The sequence below is a fragment of the Elephantulus edwardii genome, unplaced genomic scaffold, assembly GCF_000299155.1.
Source record: "Elephantulus edwardii isolate Elephantulus edwardi_28Jun2011 unplaced genomic scaffold, EleEdw1.0 scaffold00303, whole genome shotgun sequence".
Taxonomy (NCBI): Eukaryota; Metazoa; Chordata; class Mammalia; order Macroscelidea; family Macroscelididae; genus Elephantulus; species Elephantulus edwardii.
In genome coordinates, this window is record NW_006400053.1 from 2,114,875 (window position 1) to 2,124,092 (window position 9,218).

The following is a 9,218-nucleotide window of genomic DNA, read 5'->3' on the forward strand; positions in this document are numbered from 1 at the left end:
TATATATATACACACACACACATAAGGATCTATATACACATATATAGGGATGGCGATACATACGCATATATAAGGATGCGTATATAAGGATGGGGAGATTATATATATAAAAAATGATCAATCTACTCCCATGCTATTTTCCTCCTTGGAAGCCCTCTGGAAGCTCAACTATGAGTTGGTTCCTATTTGATGGTAAACAACATATACAGAGATAGATAGATAGATAGATAGATAGATAGATAGATAGATAGAGATAGATAGATAGATAGATAGATAGATAGATAGATAGATAGATAGATAGACAGAGAGATAGAGGGATCCAGATCTAGGTCCAGACATAGACATAAGAACCAGTCCTTGGAAAAAAGGTGGATAGTCAAGTGAAAGAGATGAAGATACCTAACAAAATGGATTGACTCAGAAACTATACCAATAGGCTTAAGTATACTGGAGACGATGAGGGTTGCAGGAAATAAGGATGCAGTGTTTAGATCCATTGTTCATAAGGTTACTATGTCATAAACAACTCAATGATACCTAACAACAGTAATTAATCTATATCTATGAAAACTCTAGTAAAGTGAGAATTTTTATATTTAGGGGACTCAGGGTAATGGTTGATAGTGATCATATTTTTTTGCCTCTACTTCAATACTTGAGAAAAAGCATCTTAGCACTCCTAACAACAAAATTTACAAAAAATGTTTTAATTCTTGAAAAGAATACAAAAGCAGAATAGTCCTAGTAAGACCGATAAATCAGGCTTTGCTTTACTTTTTTCCCTTTCCTGTGAATAACCCTGGTCCCTTTTCTTTTATAGCAACGCATGTAAGTAGAAAAAGGAAATAAGTTCATAGGGTAAAATTCAGAGTCCAGTTAATTTCCTTTTTTTAGTTATTTGTATCTCCCTTCTGTTCTGAATCCTCTCAGTATTGATCTTTATGAACAAGGAGAGTTAGCATCCCTATTCACAAAGAATCAAATGTCCAGAGTTGTATGCAGAGTTACTTTGTAGATTATTCTCATGAGACAGCTAAGCAATGGGAGATGAAAATGAAATCTCATATTGATTTCAGACTCAAACTTTGTCTCTATTTCTGACAAAACATAAGCAATCTATAGTTATGGTTAATGAAATTAATTTAATTTTAATTAATTAATGAAATTAATGGAATGAAATTGCAATAAAGTCATATTCTTCAGAAAAAAAATTTCATCACTAATTCTAGGTATATTTTAGAAAACTAAATGGACAAAAATACTGACAATTTTACTTAATAGAAAGTGTTCCATTTTCCTTTGACAAAATAGTGTCAAACTACATATGGGAGATGTCATTAAAAACTACTGTATATATAAATGACTCAAATTCTGTGAAATAAGATACACACTTAATGATCGTGTGTGTGTGTGTGTGTGTGTGTGTGTGTGTGTGTGTGTTTGAAGTAAGAACTATCTTGCTTGTCACTGGTGAAAACCATGCAGAGTAAACACAATAGATATACTGTGATCTTTTTATATTTTTGATTGTATGATAACCTATAAACTAATATTAGAAATAACAGAAATGAATAGTATTACTGAGTGAAAGAAGAAACAAGAATTTATAATTGATTCTGGAAGAGTAATTATTAACCTAATATGTTGTTGTTTTCTTATCAGATTTTCTATTAGCAATCTTTTGTTAAATTTTCCTCTGGATTTCAAAATAATCAGTGCTAAATATGTCTTGGCAGTTTGTATAAAACTTACTTTACCCAGTATGTTTCTTGAATGACCACTAATGAAAACCATCGTTTTTCTAGGTGTTTGTTGTTGGAGATTAGGATAAGGAGACAGGTGAAGTTGATCCTTTGCACACTGTCTTCAAACTCCAAATCTGCCTTTTGTGGGAATGAGAGACTCTGAAAACAACCTTCTGTTTAGCCAGTTGCCCTCTTTAGGTTCTTGCAACAGGAGATGATGGTGAGAAACACCCCAGACTGAAAGAGAAACAAGAGACTGGCTCTTACTTGTTTGCTTTTTACCTGCATAAGGGTTTATTTGAGGTTTTTTTTTGTTTGTTTGTTTTTCCAGCAAAAATAGCTGCTTCTGTCTTAATCTGGCACTTCTTGATCTTTCTTACTGTGTCCTTACAGAGGTGAAGCAACAGGTCAGCGTGTGCTGTCGTTTATGTTCTCAGCACCACTATCATGAAGTCCCTTCTCTGAATTCCCATGTTCTGGTAACTCAAACAATTTCTCTTTTGTTTTCCCAGTTATCTTTGGGTTCCTTATTGCAATGTTTTCTCTTTGCTCCTAAAGCCTGCTATAGCCATGTGAAGGGAACTCTGATGGCTTGATGGTAAGGCACTGTGCTGCCAACACAACGGTATGGGGTTTGAATCCACCAGCTGATCCATGGGAGAAAAATGGGCAATCTTTTCTGTGTGATTTATGGCCTTTGAAAACTCACTGAAGGGTCAGCTATGGATCAGTTCCAACTTAATGAAAACTAACAACACATACCACTGAAGGCAGAGAAACAAACACAAGCACAGCAGAATAAAGTGCAACAGAAACTGTACAGATGATTCAAGAAGATGGGTAGATTGTGATAGTAGGTCCACTAAGCACCTTTGGTCAAGACACTGGCAACATCCTATAAAGCATTCACTTGAGAAGATGGAAGTGGGTCTTTTTCAGGGGTAGATGACAAGTTTTGTTGAGATTTATAAATTCCAAGGCTAATAAGACTCAAACTTAACTCTAAAGAGCTTAAGAAGAGCCTGCAAATACTTAGGTATACACCTTGCAGGCGTTTATGGTAAAAAAGAATGCTGTGCCAAGAACCAACATAATACCAGCCTAATAATGCTCTCCCTGGCCCAGGGATGCCTTTAACTGCTATCCTAAAAGAGCTGGACCAGTAAACACAGAAAAGCCCTTTAAGAGAGAGAGAAAAAAGAAAGATTGATCAATGACAATCATCACACTTAACCTGATTTGATGATACACCAGCTAAGATGGAAAGAAACAGATATCGGTTCTTACATGACCCATGCTGTGCCTGTTTGGTGACACAAATGGACATGGATAATTTGGAAATGGGGACCAAGTCTCCTTTTAGACATAAGAGGGCTCCTGTCCTATGAGGATAATGGGCTTCTCATGTGAGTCTCTACTTGTTGTTTCTTGTTTGCTTTCTGTAAGTACTTTCTTTCTCTTGTTTACTGTTTACCAACAATAATGAGAACAAACTTTAATTCTAACATTGCATGTCTTGCATATATAATTCAATCAGATTTGTATTGCTGCTTATTATTTTCAGGCAACTGAGCTACGTTTATACATACAGATCAGGTACCATGAGGACTCAATTGTGAGCTTTGCAGTGACAAACCTTCCCTAGCATGCTGTTAGTTCAGACCTGCAGTCTGGAAATGTGAAGATTGGAAAACTGTTCACAGGAATTGTAAGAGAGTCCAAGTAAGGAAGATAAGAGTTGTTGTTATGTATTGTCAAGTCACTTATAACTCATAGCAAACCTATATATGACAGCTCTGAATTCTGCTCTATCTTGGGCTACTGGTTCTTCCTTCTAACATGCTCAAAGTATGTCAGATTAAGCTTCAAAATTCTTGCCTCCAAGGAGTAACCTGGTTTTACCCTTTCCAGATTGAACCTATTTGTTCTCCTATCCATCCATGGTATTATTCCATACTTTTCTCCAGCACCACAGCTCAAAGGCATCAATACTCCTTCTATCATTCCTAGTCACTGTCCTCCTCTCTAATGCTTAGCAAGTGAAGACTATGGCTTAGGCATGCATCTTAGTCTCTAGACGGATTTTATCACTCTTTAGTACTCTAGAGAGGTCCCTGACAGAAGATTCTCCCAAAACAATCAGTCTTTTGATTTCCTGGCTACGGGTTACAAGAATGGTGACTGGGGAACCAAGCAAGCTGAAGTTGTTAACAAACTCTTCACAGTCTGTCATTATGTTCTCAATTTGTCCAGAGGTGAGAATCTTTGTTTTCTTGATGTTGAGCTTCAATCCATATTGAAGACTACAGTCCTTGACCTTCTGCAAAAAATGCCTCAGGTCCTCCTCAGTTTATACAAGCAAGGTTGTTTCATCTGCATAACTTAGATTGTTGATTAATCTTCCTCCAATTCTGATGCCACATTTCTCCTCGGAGAACCCAGCTTCCTAGATGTTCTGTTCTGCATATTGATTTGAAAGGTTTGGAAATAGGTTGCATCCCTGACTTTCTCAATTTTGAACCATGCAGTGTTTCCTTGCTCTATTCTGACAACTGTCTCCTAGTATAGGTTTCAAATGAGCACAATCTCGTGTTCTGGGATTCCTATTCTTCCCAGAGTTAGACACAACTTATTGTGATCCACATAGACAAATGCCTTTGCATACTTAATAAAACACAGATAAATATTCCTTTAATATTCTATGATTTCATCTAAGATCCTTCTAACGTTGTGTGTAATATCCTTAGTATCATGGTCTTTTTTAAGCCCGGCTTGCACTTCTGGCAGTTCTCTGTTGATGTGCTATTCCATGTGGATTTTTTTTATAATTTTCCACAGGATCTTACTAATATGAATAGTAATGATAATAATAATTTGATAATTTCCACAATCAGTTGGGTCACCTTTTTCTGAAATGAGAACAAATATGGATCTCTTTTAGTCAGTTGGTCAGGTGGTTGTCCTCCAGATTTCTTGGCAAACTTGGTGAGTGCATCAAGGGCAGCGTCTGTTTGTTGAAATATGCCAATTGGTGTGCCATCAATTCCTGGGGCCTTGTTTTTGTCAATTCCTTTAGAGTAGCTGGGACTTCCTCCTTCATCATCATAGGCAATTGATCATGTTTTGTGTCAGGAAATTCTTTTTTGGCATAGTGACTCCTGGGTCATTCAAAATGCCCACAACATAGTTAAGTATTGCAACTCAAGGCTTGAATTTGTTGTTCATTTCTTTTAGTTTAAGAAATGATGAGCGAGTTCATCCCTTTTGATTTTTCAACTCCAGCTCTTTGCACATTTGATTATAATACTTTGCTTTGTCTTCTCATAGTGCCCCTTTGATATCCTCTATTCAGCTCCTGTATGTCTTGATTTCTTCCCTTTGCTTTGGCTTCTTAGATCTCTAGCGCAATATTTAAAGTCTCTTCTAACATCAATACTGGCCTTTTCTTCTTCCTCCATCTTTGTACTGACCTTTTGCATTCTTCATGGATGATGTTCTTGATAACCTCTTACATCTCCTCTTAATGTTCATTAGTGTTCTAGGCCTCAAACATGTTTCTGAAATGGTTTTAAAATTCAGGCGTGATAGACTCAAGGTTAAACTTTGATTTCTTGGCTTGGATTGAATTTTCTTTAGCTTCAGTTTGAATTTGCATACATGTAGTTGATGATCTGTTATACAATCAACACCTAGTCTAGTTTTCACAGCTGATATTGAACTTCTCCAATGATTTTTCCCCCACATATATTATCAGTCTGTTTCCTGTACAGGCATGTGTATAATTACCATTTGATTTTAAACCTTGGATTGTTTTATTTGGGCTACAGCATCTAGGTCTATGCACACGTTTCACTTTGGCAAAATTAATTGTTTTAGGATTCCACACCTTAATGTTATCTAAAATTTATTATGATCCACAAATTCAAGTTGTTGTTGTTGTTGTTATGTGCAATAGAGTCACTTGTGACTCATAGAGAACCTATGTACAACAGCCCTAACCCCTGTTCTATCTCTTGCCAACCTTATTGTCTCTGACACACCTATCCCCATTACTCCAATGACAGAATCAATTCATCTTATCGAGGTCTTCCTTCCCTGTGCTGTCCCTCCACTCTCCCAAGCATGATGTCCCTCTCCACCCGCCTTGCAACATGTTCAAAGTATGTCAGATGGAGCTTCTAAAATATGTAATTAAATGTATTTCTGTATCAGAAAGATACTTTTCAGATGAATACTTATCAGATGAAGCTTGTCTGAAAGCAGAGTTTTCATTTTCATACAAGGAAAACCTATAATACAACTATTTTTAAATATATATACCAACCTCTGAAGCAAAAAATGATTTATATATAATTTTGCAGTCCGAAATTGACTAAATGTGCAATACAACTAAAATGCATTAGTGATAATATCTTGAATACAAAAGTTTGAAACAGGAAGAGGGATAGGGGATTGGAATAGGACCTGGTAACAGAAATGGGACTGGAGGTTGTATTCAAGGATTTTGTTCCACGGATTATTTATTCATTTAAAATACTTTAAGAAACTGACAACCTAAAATGTGATGATATACATGGGGAAGTAAGCATCAGATTACTTGCATCTCTTGAAGGAGACATTGAAGAAGCATGAAAGAGACATTGCCAATATCAATCAGCAGGCAAAACAAAGGGTTGACTGTAGAACAGAACATCAGCTATACATATGTGTGATCAAATGAAGGTGGAAAAATAAAAACAAGTCCATGCGAACCAAAATATGAGCCTGAGTCTATTTTAACTAATTTTTAAAAAAAATTTTACATGTAGAATGATGAATCGGACATTAATGACCAAAATTCAGATGAATTGTGGGATCACATTAAGTACATCATCATTGAAGAAAGCAAAAGTCTTTACAAAGGTAGGGAAGAAATGCAAGACCAAACTGCCTGTTAGAAGAGAATCTGAACCTTGTACCAAAATGAAAAGAAGTAAAAGCAAAAGGAAGGAATGCTAAAGAAGAAGAGATGAACAAAATATTTCAATGAACAGCTTGAGAAGAAAATGAAAAGATTCTACTGAAATACTTAAAAAGCTACAGTCAGAAGGCAAAAATAGAGAAGATTTTTGATTTCTCAAGCTAAAACGAACTGAAGAACAAATTCAAATTTCTAGTTGCACTACTGAAGATTTCTTTAGGCAAGATAATGAAAGATGCATGAAGCATCCATAGAAGATGGAAGTAATAAACAAAAAATTGACAGTGGAACTTTTCAGGAAGTATCATATAACTAAGAAACAATAAAACTGGAGGAAGAAGGGAAACTTGCACTGAAGGCATTGACTAAAAATAAACCTCATGAATTGGTAGAATAAAAATTGAAATGTTTCAAAAAAAAACAGATGTAATCCTAGATGTGGTCACTATTCTATGCCAGGAAATCTGGAAGTCCATTGCCAATTATCCCCCCCCCCCAAAGTGATTGAATAGAGTGTGGAAGACATCATACAATTATCACTAATATCATCAACAAGAAAAATATTGTTGAAGATTTTTTTAAGTGGCTAGAATAGTACATTAACAGGGAACTTCCAGAAAATCAAGATAGATTCAGAAGAGTATATGAAACACAGGACATCATTGCTGATATCAGACATACTAAGATACCCATATTTGTGAAATATCCAGAAAAACCTCAAAACAACCTTGTGTACAATGGAATACCAAACTCTACAGATTCACACTATCTCTCTAGTTGGGTGCAAATAGGAATTATTCATAAGGTTCTCATAAGCCAGTCTTAGTCTGAAAGCTTTGTTGAAAGTTGCTCAGTGTCAAAGAAACCAGCAAGCCAGCCTCTACTGACAGGCAGTAGCTGTGCACAAAATCCACTGATGAGGAATTTAACTGATTGTCCCTCTTTGATGGAGGTTAAGAATTCTACTACTGATCCACTGCCCTCTTTGCCCCCTTTGCTAATTCCTAAAACTATGACTTCCTTAGTTTCTAGTTTCATTTTTGTTGTTAGGTGCCTTTGAGTCGAGTACTACTCATAGAAACCCTATGAGTAAATAATCTGAACCCTGATCTTATTTATAGTCTCTGATGCACCTGCCCCCATTACCCCAGTCACTGAATCAATCCATCTCATTGAGGGTCTCCTTCTCTTGTGCTGTCCCTCCACCCTCCCAGACATGATGTTCTCTCCAAGCACTGCTCCCTCTTTGCAACATGTCCAAAGTAGGTCAGATGAAGTTTCAGAATCCTTGCCTCCAAGGAGCAGTCTGATTTCACCCTCTCTTGGATGAACCTGTTTGTTCTATTAGCAATCCATGATGTCTTTAATATTCATCTCTAGCACCACAGCTCAAAGGCATCAATTCTCCTTCTATCATCCCTCATCATTATCCAGGTTTCTGATCCATAAAAATTAATTGTAAAGAATAAAATAAATAAAATGGTAAGTAATCACAATGAATAAAAGCCTAAGAAACTGGCAGTAGTTTGAGGTGTTTGGAATTACAGAGGCCCAGAAAGCTTGGGATATAAGCTATTACATTAAATATTGGGATAGCGAGAGATAGATGTTGAATGAAGTAGGTGAGAGTAGAAGGGAATGCTGTTGGAACAGGGAAATGGATGAGTAAAGACACATGTATCAAGGGGGGACAACGCTGAGTCTATTATTTATTTCCACAATTGGAGAAATATCTTTCATCTGCTCTTTTCCATAAATGCCTGTCTGTCAGATACTATTCTAAGTCTGAGCATTCAAATTAAGAGAAATGAGGAAGAAGGGTTGACCATCTACTTCTGAAATAGCAGGCCTTTGAAAACCCTATGTACAACAGAGTACACTCAGACTGGCAGATAATGGCAACAGAGGTGGAGCCCTCAAGTATGGAAACATAAAGGAGGAGGAACCGTTGTAAGCAGAGACTAGTGATTGAAATATGGAATGTGAGAAAAAGTAGAAAACTTGATATTGTTAAGAAAGAAATGGAACTATAAATATTGACATACTAGGAATTGGCATGTGGCATTTGAGTCAGATGATCTACTCTGCTGGAGATGAAAAGGTAAGGAAAAATGGGGTTGCCTTCCATAGTTAAAAAAAAAAAAAGGTCATCCTGCTTCCTACTCTGTCTTAAACAGGGAGCTCCATCAAAACCTGTCCACCAGGGGAAAACTTTATTGTGGAGGGTTGGCGAAGGAGAGGACGACCCTCGACCAGATGAATTGACATGGTGACTGCTGCAAAAGGCTTTTGTGTATCAGGAAGTGTGAAGATAGCACAGGATAGAACAGGGTCCAGATCACTCATAGGGTCACTATGAGTCGTGTCCAACTCAAAGGCACTTAACAACAGGAATTGGATTGGGTTTGTTGGTTTTTTGGGGTTTTTTTATTAAAACTAAGATATAGATTTTATATTAGGTACCAAATCCTGGTATAAACTGTTTAATACACTGGGTAAGCATTGTTGTTTTT